Source organism: Rhinolophus sinicus, linkage group LG10, assembly GCF_036562045.2.
Source record: "Rhinolophus sinicus isolate RSC01 linkage group LG10, ASM3656204v1, whole genome shotgun sequence".
Lineage (NCBI taxonomy): Eukaryota > Metazoa > Chordata > Mammalia > Chiroptera > Rhinolophidae > Rhinolophus > Rhinolophus sinicus.
The window spans coordinates 95,556,888-95,572,590 of NC_133759.1; the positions used below are offsets into that span (position 1 = coordinate 95,556,888).

Sequence of the window (15,703 nt, forward strand, 5' to 3'; positions counted from 1 at the left end):
GTCAAAAGTCAGGAATTCCGGAAAGACAACCCAGAGTTCTAACTCCTAGTCCCGTGTCTAGAAGGAAAGGCGGAGGACGAAACAGATTCCTTGACTTGGATGCCAGGGAGCCCACCCAGCTCAGCTCCTGAATGCGCGCGTGGGCGGGGCCATGGTGCCCCGCTCCCGGGAGACGTGCACACTTCAGGGCCCGGAGCATTAGCTCGAGGGCTCGTGTTCTCCACATGCCACTTAAGCCCTCCATCAATAACCACTTACCCCAGGAATGGCATATCAGCAAAGCCATTCCGAGCAGCCGGGCTCTTCCGTCCAGCGCGGCCCCCGCCCCGGGTCAGGGGGCAATGGCGTGATAAATGCCAAGCCGCAAGCCGCACTGTCTCTCCTGGCGTCTCCTTCCCCAGCTTAATTAACAAACAACATGTTTCCCGTCTCTCTCTTTCTCTCTTTCTCTCTTTCTCTCTTTCTCTCTCTCTCTCTCTCTCTCTCTCTCTCTCTCTCTCTCTCTCTCTCTCTCTCTCTCTCTCCTTCCCTTTCATCTCCCCACTCCTTGGTCTGCAATAGGGGGGCTGTCCTTACTTCATGGTATGGCAGGTGCAAGTGAGTGCCAATGACAAGTCCAGGATAAAATTAGGAACAGGTAGGATGTCAGGACTCAATTTTTTTATGTATATAAAAGTCACTTCTATCTTCTTCCGCTAGCTTGCCCAGGGGTGGTTCTTGGGCAGGGGACTCAAACTTAAGCCCAACAGGTACAATGGGGTCAGTGCGCCTCCAAAATGAAGAGAGCAGCTATAATGAGCAAAACTGGGCATTGCCAGGCTGGCGGGTAAGCCCATGGTTCTATTTTTTAAAGAAAAGCCAGACACACAGATTTGACTGAAATCTTCTGATTTTATGATGTTGGCATCTAATTCTAGTTATATATGTATATATGTATGTATATTCTTCAGACCAAACCAAATGCATCAGAGGGCTGAGTTAAGTCAAGGAACCACCGATTTGGGGACTTCTGTAAGCTGGCAGGTTGGGGGAAGAACCAATTCTTAAGAATTTAATCTCTCGTGTCATTGGATTTGCCTGACTTATATGACCCTTGTCTGGACCCCAGCTTAGCAATTCAATCACTCACCATCCAATTAATAATGATTATTATTACCATTTTTATAGCTTTTCGTGTGCATGTCTCTTAAACACCCCTAAGAATAAGGTACTGTTATCACCACCATTTTGCCATAAGGAACCTGAGGCTCCAAGACTAAATAACTCACTTAGATCACAGAGCTGCAGGGTGTTAGACACATTTAAAGCTCAGGCTGTCCGATTCTAGCACCTGCATTTTTAATTCTGCATTAACAATGAGCTTCCCATTCTAGAATTAAGAGACCTGGAGAAATATCAGGGGGGCACTATTTATTGGTCTAGTTGGGGAACTAAAGCAGACAGATTTTCAGTAAAACCAGGCTTCCCATGTTCCAACGATATGGTTTTGGCCAAACTACTTCACTTTTCTGAGCCTCAGTTTCTTCTGCAAATAAAACTAGCCTTAGTATTTCCCATATAGGTTATTGGGTGGGCATTACATGTGTGTAAAGGCTTAGCATACAGCCTGGAGGATGATAAACACTGAGTAAAGTTGGGCTACTATTGTTTTTTTGTTTTCTTTCCTTTACTATGAGTCACCAGTCCTCATATCCAGTCTTCTACTGTAAAGCCACAGAATCCTAATACTCCCTTGGGGTTTTAAGAACACTTTTAACTTTTCAAAGCTTTTTAACATCCATTATTTCATTTGATCTTCCCACGAACCTAATGAGGTAGGTGGGGCAGGAGTTACTTCATATGACAGATGAGAGAAAGAAGAAGGCACAGAGAGGTACAGAAGATTTCCAGAATCACACAGCTAGACATAGGCTCCATAATGCTTCTATTACTAGACATTCAAGGATGAAGTAGGTAGGGAAGACCACAAAAAGTAGAAACATTGTATGTGTCCATGGGTGCCTGGAAAATTAATGGGGGTTGTGACACAACCCCCAGGGAAAAAAAAAAGATATAAGAACACTTCTGAAGAAATGTAAATGAGTTGTAATTAATATACTGCAAATTATGTGGATACATACTTTTAGGAAAAAATGACTAGAAGCAATTACTAGCATGAGTAAAAGCTGGGACAGTGAAATAGGAAGAACTTCCTACAGGACAGCAAGAGGTGTAGGGCTCCTAGTGCGCGTGTCTCAAACTCACTAGAACTGGGAATGATGTCCCATGGGCGCACTAGAGCTGCATTTCGGGAAAGTCATCCTCCCTAACTCCTCTGTCCTGGAATACATCTTACAACTTGGACAACGGAATTATTAGATACTGTATTTCAGCATCTAGCACATTATCTGACTCATAGTAGGTACTCAAAGTAGGTGGAATGAATGAATGAATACCTCTGCTCAGAAAGATGGAAGAATCTGTGAGCCCATTTGCGGTGGACCTGGCCCATTCTGGTGGATGTCTGTTACTTTTCCTTCCCAATCTGTCTCTTTGTAATTCTACTTTAGTGAACTGCCCCTGGCCCATTCTTCGTGATCTTAAGGGAACTGATACCCAAGTCAGGCCAATCCAACTATCTCCCCTAAGATGCTGGATCTTGAGAAGAGTAGGACACGGGAAACAGTAGAAGCCAGGGCTTGGACAGGCAGCATCCTGAAAGACCATTACCTCTACGACCCAGATCCCCAGGGCTGCTTTACACCCTCACCTTCCCAACACCTAATTAGTCCGCTCTTAGCCTGACTTTTAAGCGTACGGTTTATTTCTCCAATAAACCCTTTTCTTCTTTGCTTAAGTCGTCAAGAATGAATTTCTATGGCTTGTAACCAAAGGCCTACCTGCCTTAGAAGTGAGCAGTGGCATGGATAGGGTTGCTATTGTATCAGCTGATACAATTCCAAGAGGCTTTAAATAGGCCCCATTGTTCTTCTGAGCCTGCCTCCCAGAACATATCAATAATAACATAAATATAGAGAAGAGAGGAGCTTGTTAAGGTTGCCCCCACTGATGCAGGGGAGAGATCCCTGCTTTCATTATTTTGCTCTGTTTCTGTCCTTCTGGCTTAAAATTGGACAAAGTAAAGCCAATCGAGCGACAGAGAGAGAAAGGAAAAATAAATCCTCAAAGGGATTTTTCCCCTTTGCCTCATTCAGCAGCTGGCATCTCCAGTTGAACCAGCTTCTGCACAATTCCAATAGAAAACCCTCTGGTAGCCGCTGGTCTTGCCCACTTGAGACCCTCTTCTGCCCCAGAGAAACATTGCTGAAACATCCTGCAGTGTGATGCAAGTGGCTTCCAGCCTCTGAGTTCCACTAGATGACATGGTGACTTTCTGACTCTGCCATACCCAGTAAATTCTCCTCCCGACCCCAACACCTCCGATATCACAGCAGCTGGACAGCCATAGTCTGCAGCTCCTATTCCAACAAGAAACAAGGAAGGACAGATTGGGGAAGGAGGGCTGTCTGCAAAGCCTCCTCTTCAATCCCCAGGGCAGAGAGCTGGGCTTCTCGGTTGTTAATAAAATGCACAATTGGGCCTGAATGCAGACCACTGCTGCCATGCCAAACGATGGGCACTTTCCCGTCAGACTGGAGAGCAGACACAAACCTCTTCACATCAAATGATGGATACAAATGGCCGCGAGGCTCTTGGAAACCCTCAGACTAAGTGCTTAGTCACGGCGATCACTGTAATCCACTACCAATTAAAACCAAATGCAGGCATTCCTGGGATCAAGGCTGACAGAAACCTGGAGCCGGGGTGCAGCCCTTCGCACTAAAGTCTCCTCCCCTGGTGCGGCTCCAAACCCAGCTCACAGCCATTAGAGCAGAGGACAACAGTAACTACTTCAAAACTTCTACTCAAGATGCTCGAGGGGTCTGTGAGAGGTCAGGCGCCTATCACAGCCTTTCATTCATGTGCTCATTCATTCAAGACCCTCATTTACTGTACAGCATTCTAGACGTGCCATACCTCACTCCTTCCTGCATTCAAGACAACACCTGCTGATTACCTGGGTTGCCACGCTAAGTGCTATGGGCACATTATTTTTATGCAAAGCTCTAGATGGCACCGCCCATGAGGAGCTTACTGTCTTAGCAAGGGGATTAAAACACGGAAAACGCAACCAGAAAGGTGGAAAGTGATGAGGGACAGGAGAGATCCCCACTCTCACAGCACAACAGGACTGCCGAGGAGTCATGGGAGAGGGCGATTCAGAGATGGGCGAGAAAGCTTCCAGGAAGAAGCCAAACATGAATCTCCTGGCACAGGATGCGAATGATTTGAAAGACGGGGGTTGGGGTCTGCAGGGTACAAAGTGCAGGCAGAACAGTGGAGATAGAGGGCATCATTGGAAAAACACTGGGTACCACAGGGTACTCTTCTGCTACGTGGAGCATGCTGTGGGGACACCCCAGGTAAACTAGGCTCAGATTCACGTCAAGAAGGCCCTGAGACAACATGCAGCGGTCTTGGCTCTGTGCAGCTGGCTGCAGCCTCTTCATTGCAAAGAGGCGTAACCACAAGTGCGCTGCAAAGGAGGCTCCCCTGGCTGCAGGTGGAGGAATGAATCAGAGGAGACAACTCTTTCATCTGGGAGACAAATTACAAGGCTCTGGAGTACTGCAGGCCTGAACGACGGTGGTGAAACCCAAGAATAGTCACGTGAAAACCGCTCTCACTGAAATGTCACTCGTTCAGTCCTGGAAAACCAACACCGAGCTTGGCTTTGCGAGGCAATGCGCTTCCATACTGAAATGGGCTCCAAGTCCAAAAGTCTAGTTTCTAGCCCTAACTCAAGCAAAAAAACTAGCTGTGTGACTTCGAGCAAGTCCCTTAACCTCCCTGTGTCTCGGTCTCCTTGTCTGTCATTATCTACAGTGACACCCAATGGGAATTACTGTTAGGATGGGCAGATGTGAATGTACTTTTACTTTTTTATAAGAAGCATAAAAGCATAGGCTAATAAGAGAATTACACTGTTTCTATAAGTTGGTCCTTCAAGGCTCTGTATTTTCCTGGCTTCTGTGTCAGAGATGCTCTAACATTAGACATGGGCTAATCTCAGTGAAACCCATCACTTTCCATTTTTCTCAGCACTGATGAGCCAAGTGAAAACAAGAGCCGATGAAATGTATGAGCATTCCATAAATGGATCCCAACACTAAGCCTTAAGCATAGGACCTGCTAAATGCCTCAGTGTCCAGAAAGAGTAGCGGAATAATCATTTCGGGGAGAAAGCGGACCAGTAAATCTCAGTTTTGATATTTAATATCTGTGTAAGCTTGAGCCATTCACTGCTGAGCCTTAGTTTCTCCATCTGTAAAATAGGGTTAATAACCTCCTAGTCCTGAGGAGAGTATTAAATAAATATGTACCACAGAGCACAGTACTTGGCACATAGTAAGTACTTGATAAATAGTGGCTATTATTCATTGTTATTTTTTGCTGACATCATAGGCATTATTTTATTAATTTCAAACTACAATATTTTGCATATCCACTCTAGCACACCAGATGGCTGCTTTAAAATGTTTGAATTGCTGCTTATAAAAACAGTTTGAGACAGTCCATTGAATAAGTCACTGGTTTATTTTTTAAGTTGAAAAATCTCATATTTTATGTACGAGATGCTTTTTCAGAGATAGTCTTTTTAAAAACACTAGAACATGTTTTGCCACTACTTCTTGACAAAGTGTTTTTCAAGAAAGAAAAAGTATACACACACAATTGTTCTGTTGTCAAAAAAATATATCAAGACTGAGATGTTAACACTGCCAAACTATGACAGTATTTGGCAGGCCTAAAAATGTTTGTCATCTTAAAAGTATGCAAAAGCAGAAAATAAACTATTCAATATTTTAGTCACTTTGGGTGATTAAAGCAAGTCATTAGGTTTTGGTTAAAATGTCCTTGGAGGAAATTCACCCTTCTCCAACCTAGCTAGTTTTATCCTCCTGCATATAAAATTTAGTCTGTTTAAGTTTTATCTGTGTTACCTGTGGAGTTTTTGGCATTTGTACAATGCAAGGGCTTAAACAACCACCCCCCCCACCTACCCATCCCACCCCTTCCAATGTTTTTGCAACACTTTTTAAATTAAAAGCATTTACTAGCTCTGAGACCTTGGGAAACTTACTAACTTCCCAAGTCTCAGTTTCCTCTTCTTTTAAAAAGTTGGGGTTGGGGGTAGGGTGGAGGGAGAATATAAACCCTGCCTGGCTCACCATGGACCTGAAAAAAAAATCTTTTTGTTAATGGTAAAGCCATTTCTCAACATTTTCCTAACAGAACCCTTCAATAAATCCTGGTAAGGGCGAAAAGGTGTCCCTTCTGCCTAAATGCAAGGAACTGTGTTGAGTTCATAGAGAAGCAAAGGCCGAAATGCTCCCAAATGACTTTCCTTAGCGATTTTTTTCATCAGAATTAAAAAAATGTATGCCCTTTCAGAACTATTTGTGAATGTGTATCTTGTGAAGTTATAAATACATTTAGATCCATTTCTCTTCCCTTCTTATAAGGACATTGATGTGTTTTTTCTGACATGCCTCATGAACTCAGTCAATCGCAAGTCTTTCTTAATGGAAACCACATGTCTGCCCAGAACTGTGTAATTATAATGCTAGGAGTCTTGGCACTGCCAGGAAAAGGGGCATTGTCAAACCAATTAAAGTTTATTTACTTACATACCATTTCTGGATCAGAATGTTCTTTCTTTTATGCTGATGCTGAGAAAATATATATCTCATCAAGTTGTTGTAATTGTTTTTTTTGGACAGATTTACGTTTCTTACCAATTATATTCCTTGGTTTTCAGTTCCTTTGCATGTAACTAAAAATTTCTTTAAAAAGACATCTGGGAACAGAATCATGAGATGTTCTGTAAATAAGACTTTGCACGTTTTATACCAAAATTACTGTGCTTGTCTATTTTGCTGCTGAAATGTAATTTTATAGGATTTATCTCCACTAAAGAGTCTATTAAGAGCCCTGCTGTTTCCTTTAGACTTGGTAGGGATACAGGATGGCCTACAAAGAGGTCTGGGCTTGTATCTGGCTCAGCTACTGAATCGATAGATTCTCATGAGGGGGAAAAAAGTTTCTTAAAGTCTCGGTACTTTTTGGCTGAAAAATAGGAGTAAAAATTCTATTCACAGAAATAACAGTGATAATAGGAAGTACCATGGTTGAAGGGGAAAGCAGTGGGATTAGTATTTGGAGGGAGACGCCAACTAGCCAAGTGGCCCTGGACAAGCCCTTTAACCACTCTGAGCCCTCTTTTCTCATCTGTGAAATGGGACTAATCATACTTATCCTGTGAGCCTCAAAGAACTGCTTTGAATTTAAATGAAACGATGAGAAAGCATCTTGCAACATGGAAAGCCATTACCACCGCTGCACTCCCTGACTCTATGTAGTCTCCCAACCCTAAGTCAAGAAGCACAATCACAAACCAGCAAAAGTAAAACTAAAGAACAAATTCAGATTGTGGCCGGAACCAACAGATTAAGGGATTAAACAACCCAGAGCGAAACTCTCAAATTCCAGTCCAATTAAGGAAAAAAGGCCAGTTAAGGAAAGTAAGCCTGCCTATGAACGTCTCCCTCCACTTGCATCCCTGGAAAATAATGACCCTGGATGGCTGTCATGGCAGATGGGAAGAAGATGGGATGAGTTACTAGAGTTCTCTCCTCATTCTAATGCTGGTTCCCACGCTTCCCAGGAAGCAGGGGCAGAGAGCAGGCATCAGGAAAGCCACCCGAACCTTTAGGTGGGATGAGTTTATCAATCCTGCAGATAGGTGTCTTCCAAAGGGAGGATAACATGAGCTACGTCTTTCGTCTCGTGGGGCCTCCAAATTAATGACTGACATTCCTTTTCAATTTTCACCAAGGAGACACAAATTGCAAAGTCCAACAATATCAGCAGACTGAAGTGCAACCCAATATTCTACAGGCACAATGAGCAATCTGATTCCAAATATCATTGGTTCTTGCTGGACAGTGACTTCACCCAAATCCAGCAGCTACGCCAGTGTTCTCAGCCTCCTTAAACTCTTGCCCTTAGAGTCGAAGGAGCTTTTCATCTTACCAAGTCCACCATAAAAATATCTGAACGTGCCTTGCTACGGGAGGGGGTGCTGTGCTAACCAAACCACAGGCAAAGGAGTAACACAACCTATGGGATGGCTTCTCTGACATCAGGGTCTCCTCTGCTAGTGACGACTCTGAGAACATGGTTTGTACTCCTTTTGAGTAAAGTACCATACTTCTTGGAACTCTACGTCTAAAGCTTTGTCTGACTTTGACACTGACAACCTATTAGCGTGATGCGTCATAACGAGAATGACTGATCTTGCACTACCATTTTACATTTCATCATTTGAATGGTGATTTTATCAGAAATTCATTGCTACTTCAAAATCCCAAATACAGCATTACATTAAGGGACCCAGTAGGGCCAAAAAACACTGTTGTGCTCAAACTAATAAAGCAGAAAAATTTATGAATGACTTTTTTCATTAGGTCAGAATTCTTTACTTCAGACAGTGCTAAATGATCAGTTCCCTAGTTCATTTTGATATTCTTGAACATCGAAACTAACAATGCAGAAAATTTGGGGTTGATTTTTCTCATCATGCAAAAATCCTTAACGAGAAAGCAAGTTCTTCCAGTTTATTTTGATTTTCGAAAATTCATTCTGGATGTAACCTTTCAGAAATGCATCAGTGATATGACAGGCACACTTCCGGTCTCCAGCAATACACTCAGAGCAGACCGAGCCCTCTGATGGATGAACAGCCATCAATTAAGAGAAGTCAGGACCTTCCAGTTGGTGATTCTTCTGCATTGTCCAACAAGTCGCCCCCCCTATATCCTGGCCGAGCTTTGAAGAAAAGTCAGCTTCTGTCTTGGAGATCCTCTCCTCTTTGATGAGAGAATTTGGGGGATGGGAGCAAGTGGTATGAAATTGGAGGAAGTGTATACCAAGCCTCTCGCTGAGACCAGATTCCCTCTTTTGTACGTCTCCCCAACAGCCTATTATCCTTGGATTCTTACATACAGATGGTGTAGGGTCATCTGAACCTAGGGATTAATGGCATCTTCCTGGGGTCATATTCGATTTAGCAAAAGACGAAGATTCAATGTGGAATAGTCACTGAAGAAGAAAATTTCAGGCAGAGGGGCAGATCAGTGATGGGGCGGACTCGAGGTGTGTTTGGCTTAGACCTGCTGGGAATGTGGCAGTGAGCATGCAAGCAACAGAAGAACTCTGTGACTGTAGGATCTCCATGTCCCTCTGAGCCCTGTGAGTCTAGGAGGCTGAACGATCTGGTGCAGAGGAAGCTCTCATCGCCCCTCAGCATGGTGCCGAGGAAAGAGCCAGAACAGGCATCATATGGTCAGTGGTATGACTCCAGCATCTGCTACTGGTGAAGCTTTGTGAGCTTGGATATATTCTTCAACCTCTCTGACCTTCTTGCAGGGCGGGTAAGAGGATTAATTGGACAGTTAACGAAAGAACCCGGCACCCTGCCTGGCACAGGGTAGTTAAGTAATAAAAAATCTTAGGTCCCAGTGCACAGAATTCTGTGTTACTCCACCTATGGGTAGGGCGACCTAAGCCTGAAACTATGAGCTACGATAAATGATTTCATCTTTGGTCAGAGACACGCAATGCAATTTTATCGCATGATGCACAAAGATTCTGAAAATGTGTTAGCTCAAGTCTACTGGATTCCAGGGGTGCAATGGTAATTCAAGTATTGCAACAGAGAGGATTCAACCTCCCTGAGGATCTCAGCCCTGCTTCTGGCAGTCTGACCTCCAGCCTTCAGCTCTAGCACATTCTGGACCCCAAATCCAACTTGAATTTACTGGTGACCTCATGGCTTTCGAGAGTATGACACAGGACTTATCTGGAACACATGCTTTCCTACGCCCTTGCTTTTATTGGATAAATCTGATGATCACACTGATTTCTTGGATCTTTTTATCTAGAGAGGAATTTTTCTGGAAGTACTTAGCATTTGTTCATCAAATCAAGGAAAATGCTGAGGACTTCATGACTTCTAAGCATATCGTTTCTTGACGTACTTGCTGGACAAGTGAATGATGTTTTGTGCATTTTCCTAAGTTTTATGAAATCTTTTAATTAGACATTAATCAATACGCTACGTTAATCACAAAGATTGTTTCGATTTTTGGATTCGGAAAGTTGTGATTTCTGTCTTTTACCCCCCAAAAAATGAGGTTTTCTTTGACTTTCTTCAAACCTGCTTTTTAAAAGCTTTTCAAAATGTAAGCTTATTCTTAACTGTTTAATTAAATTATGAGTGTGAATTTATGAGGTAGTGACAAAGAGAAATGCATGAGGAAATGATAGAAATTGGGCAAATCTTCATATAATTTCTCCAAAAAGTACTGCACATTTAGTAAAAGTCTGCTTAAGTAAACTTACAGGAACTGGACACATCTACCAACTATGACTGTATGTCTAGTTTAAAGGCAACAAATGTAAAGAATTATGATATACTGACCCGTCTTAATATAAGGAGACTCACACACCACATGTCTATATATGTCAAATCTATCAGACAAACTTTAAATGAGATATGTTACACTTCCTCTCTTGATGAATATTCCTTCATAATGATTTCAGAATTCTGGGACTCGTCAAAGTTCCACTCAAGAGCTTGGTTGTAGGGGGAGTTCAGCCCCATCACATGCCACCCCTATCTCCACCCCCCTGACTCAGATCAGCATCTCAAGGAGCCTGACACACACACATACGAACACTCCAGCCCTCACAACCAACCTCCTTCCTCATCCTCTATAAACAGCCCTTTGTCCACCCTTCCAGAATAGGATACACACACCAGGATACTCCCTGGGAAGGGAGACCCAGGTAAGAGATCCACATGGGCCTTGGAAGTGGACTCAGGGCTTTGGGGCACCAAATTCCTGGGTGCCATCAATGCTGAGTGTGATCTAGAAGGTGTGCGGATTCCAGGTGGCCCAATGAAGCTCTAATCCCATACGCAGGGGTACGGCTGGGGATGAGCCAAACTGGGGCCCTCTGAAGAGCAGAGTCCCTCTTACTTGGGCCTAAGACTGGTACTGGACATTCAGCCACATCCTGATCAATGGAAACACTGGTCATTCTATATCGTTTAGCACTAAGAGTTTTGCAGTTTCTAGTAGTCTAAAACTTGTTAATCCACAAACCTCACGTCGCTTACCCTCCCTCTATTTCTCAGTCCCCTAAAATACAGATTTCACCTACTAGGAATGTTTTCCACCTTTGTACATGCCCTGTTCCCGCTGCTGTAAATGACCCCGCCCTCCCACCATCTTATTCTCCTGCTAACTCCTCCCCATTCTGAAAGATTTAGGTCAGGGCAACCATCTTTTCTAGGACACCTTCTGTGACCTCATTTTGCTTTGTTTGGGACAGCCATTCCCCTCCTCTGTGGTACCAAAGTATCCTCTTTACATAACTATATTACACTCAATCCTATTACATTTTAATTATTACCTCTGCCCCCCACCCCAATTCTGAACTTCTCTGACAACTTATCTATATTTGTATTCCAGAGCCAAACACCCTATAAATAAATACATGCTTAATAAAATGAACTAAACTCAATCCATGGTGGTCTCTTCTCAAATGCAACCTTCTCAACAAGGCTTTCCCTCAACCTTCTCTAAAATAGTGCCCCTTTGAAGCTGTAGTCCCAAACCCTGCTTTGTTTTTCTTTATAACATTAACTATCCGACATATTATATATTTATCTTCCCCATCCAGGATGTGAGTTCCACAAGGGCAGGGATTTTGTTTATATTATTGACTGCTGAATCTACAGTACCTAGAACAGTCAGGCATTCAATAAAATGTGGGATAAGTAAATGACTACACTAAACATGTCTGAACTATTTCAGCTTCCTCAAGCTTCAATCCATTGTATATCATTTTGCCAATCTACCTGCTTTCGTTATCATTTACTTAATTTTACTTGAAACTGATCCATTATTTCATTTAAGTAAAACTATTTTCAAAGGAAACTATACGTAGAAAACCAGTAACCTGAAGACAACCATAAAAGTAAGTATATAATGATTAGATTGAAAATGTCTGGGTGTCTCCTAAATCACCTTACAAGCCATTGCTGGTAAATACACTGATATCTTACCGCATTTGGGGGAAATGCCGTTGACTTGTCAAACAGACTTTCGATTCCCCAACCATGCCAGATAGCAAAGCATATTATGCATGCTTTTCACCTACTAGTGAAAAATATCCCCAACGTGAAAAATTTAGTGCCTACATGCAAACCATTTCTCTGTCATGGAAGCTTCAAAGGCTCAGGCCAAATACCACGCTTCTCAGATTGCAGTGAATGAACCTCAAGCACACACAAGAGTTTTTCTGTTTCATTTACTCTTTGAAAGAAAAAAAAAAAATTCTCACAGAAAAAGAAACAGAATGAAAGACCCATATTGACAGCTCTTACCCAGAGACTCAACTCTTGAGGTTTATCTATGTGCCGGCCTGAGACAGCAACAATTTCTGTGTCTGTGTAATGCCCCAGAATAGGAAATACGGTCAATAGTCATTCCAAACAATAAAGGTATAACTTCAAAAAAAAATATTAGTACTTGTGATCAGTTTCCATAAAAATCCCAAATTTTTTTCAGTTCAACAAAGTTGGGCCTCTTCTTTAAGAGTCTTTCAAAATCAGTTGTTAAGTTTAGATTTTGGAAAACTCCTTACATCTCATTAAAGGATTGGTTTTTAGACCTTCTCTCCTTTGGCGAAAAGGGAACATGAGATGTTTTCAGTTACAGAAATTTTTCCAAGCATTCATGAGAAATTGGCGGTTTTTTGCCTCTTAAAATGCTGTGACTATATACAAATATTTTAAATCAATTCCAAGTAGCTAGTCTTCAGGATTATAAACAGACAGAGAATCAGTATGTTCCAACGCTGACCTGGTAAAAGTGAAAACTAAGTTCAGTAGTCACTGATGACTTCAAAAGTATGCTATCCTCTGATCCACAGTAGACTTTTTTCTTCCTTATATGAAATGAAGCACAAATATTTAATAAAAAAAAAACTTACCAGCATTTTATTTGCCAATACAGAATACATTTATAAAAATATGCATGAAAATTTTATTATAAAAATAATAATATCCAACTTTTTTCTGAGTGTTTTATTGTTGTACTATTTGCTTTTCCTGCTGTTTTGATACAGAAAGTTGTTTGTACATAAGTAACATTTTTGAGCGGTAGCATTGTGTAGAGCAGCAATTCTCAAATGTCCCACGGAACTCTGAAGGTTACTGAAGTAAATACGTGAAGTCAAAACTATTTCCCTAATAAAACTACGGCACTGACATTTGTACAAAAGGTGCAAAAGCAGTGACAAAGCAATGAGGATGCTTTATCCTCATTGCAATGAGGGGGCAATGGTATCAAACCCTACTTAGCAGTCATTGTATTCTTCACCACCATGAACTCACAGTAAACACAACCAAACACACACACAGGCATACACGCACAACATAAAAACTATTTCACTTCAGAATGTTCTTGATGAAGTAGTAAACATTATTAACTTTATTAAAACATTAAATTTTATTAAACCTTGACCCCTGTTATGACTTCTTCATATTCTGTGAGATGAAATGGGAAATACAAAAAAACTGCTGCATACGGAAGTACAATGGTTATGTCCAAGTAAGGTACTTGTGCAATTGTTGGAATTGTAAACTGAACTAGTCCCTTTTTTTGCACAACACCATTTTTACTTATAAGTACAACTGACAAACAGTGGTGGGTAGTTGGTAAACATCCTCTCAAAAATGAGCAAAGTGAGACTGTCACTTTAAGGAAAACAATTAACAGTCATGTGTTGCTAATGATAAAATTCAAGCTTTCAAGTGAAAATTGGAATTTGGAACAACTTGTATCCACCTCTATGAGCTTGGCAGCTTACCTAATAACTTCTGATGAGATTGATTGTGATATTAGTGAATATGAATTTTTAACACTGTACAAAATATGTTACATGACTCAACAAACATAACTCAGTGAACCAATATTTTCCAAATAACCAATGAACGATATTGCAAAATTATGACAGATTAAAAAGCCATTCAAAGTGAAAGATATACCAATAGATTTTAATATAAAGAGTACCAAAAGTTCATTAATGTGATTTCAGGCTCAACACTGCAACTAGCGTCTTAAAAACTAACACTTGTTGAGTTTTGATGTACTATCAAAGAAGAATATTCAAAATTATCTAAAAACTATTAAAATAGTCCTCTTTTTTTCCAGGTACATATATTTATGAAGTTGTGTTTTCTTCATATACTTAACCCAAAATACATATAGCAACCTAATACAGAAGCAAATATGAGAATCCTGTCTTCTATTAAATCGAACATTGAAGATTTATAAAATGTAAAATAATACAACTTTTCTTGCTAAATATTTCTATTTCAGAAAAGAATTTCTCATTTTACAATGTGCTACTTATGTGAACATATGATAGGTTTGCTATTGTCATTTTTAAATGAATAAGAGATATTTTGTAAATTTTTCATTTGCATTTATAATACAGTGAATATGAATAGACATAAGCCACATAAACAAAAGTTCTTTGGACCCTCAATAATTTTTAACAGTGTAAAGGGATCCTGAGGGCAAAAGATTTGAAAAGCACTGGTATGGATTGACTAGGCTAGAATCTGTAGTTAACAGAGACCCACAAATTATATCTCAGCATTCATCAACTGTATGACCCCTGGCACATGTCATGTCATCTTTCTGGACTCTGGTTCCTTACCTGGAAGGGTAGCAGCATTCCCCCCACCTCACAGGGCTATTATGAGAATTCCATGAAGTAATGGTTATCCTGTTCTTAACACATAATGAATCCTTAATTACTAGCTACTGGTATCACCTTCATCTTGTCCTTGCTGGACAACCCAGTAGGTTGACACAGGTGAGAACCGTTCATATTTTAAAAGAGGAGAGAGAAATTGACCCCCAAAAGAGAGATGAGGGTGGCCTCCACTCATGGGTGATATTAGCACATGGCTGTTTGGTCTAAGTCACAATTTAATAAAACATTGCCTGACACAGGGCTTAGCTTTCTTCTTACCAACTGGTACTAGAATAGGAACCAGGGAAGGGAGAAAATTCTATCACTTCCTGAAGCCACTGAAGTCATTTTCATTATCAATCACCAGCTGAAACCTGTGAAAGCCAGGCGCCGTGAGCATGCGTGTGTGTGTGTGTGTGAAACCAATTACTATCAATTCACTTGTGTGATAGTCCCAGGGTTCAAATGCAGATGTACACAATCTTTGAAACTTTCTGCCATGATCTTAGGGAAAGACAAAGCCCTGTAGGATGAGGTGAGAGATAAAAGAAACCCCTTTCTTTTCTCATTTTCCACTTACTCTCTAAATCCTGTGAAATAGGTACACAAACTACCAAAACAACCATTTCTCAATTTTCCCCTATTGTTTTTCTCCACAATTTGAAAACATAAAGCTCTGGCTGCCTTTCTAATTCTTCTTTCTATTCCTGTTCCAGCACAAAAAGAATTTTGCCAACGAAAGTGCTATAAACAGCCATGCCCT

At 41.2% G+C, this 15,703-nt stretch overlaps 1 protein-coding gene across 8 annotated transcripts in view; it reads right to left on the bottom strand.

Annotated features, from left to right (window-relative positions):
* Positions 1–15,703, bottom strand: part of EBF1 (EBF transcription factor 1) — a 377,481-nt gene that overhangs the window by 270,259 nt on the left and 91,519 nt on the right. The gene's annotated exons all lie outside the window — the stretch shown is intronic.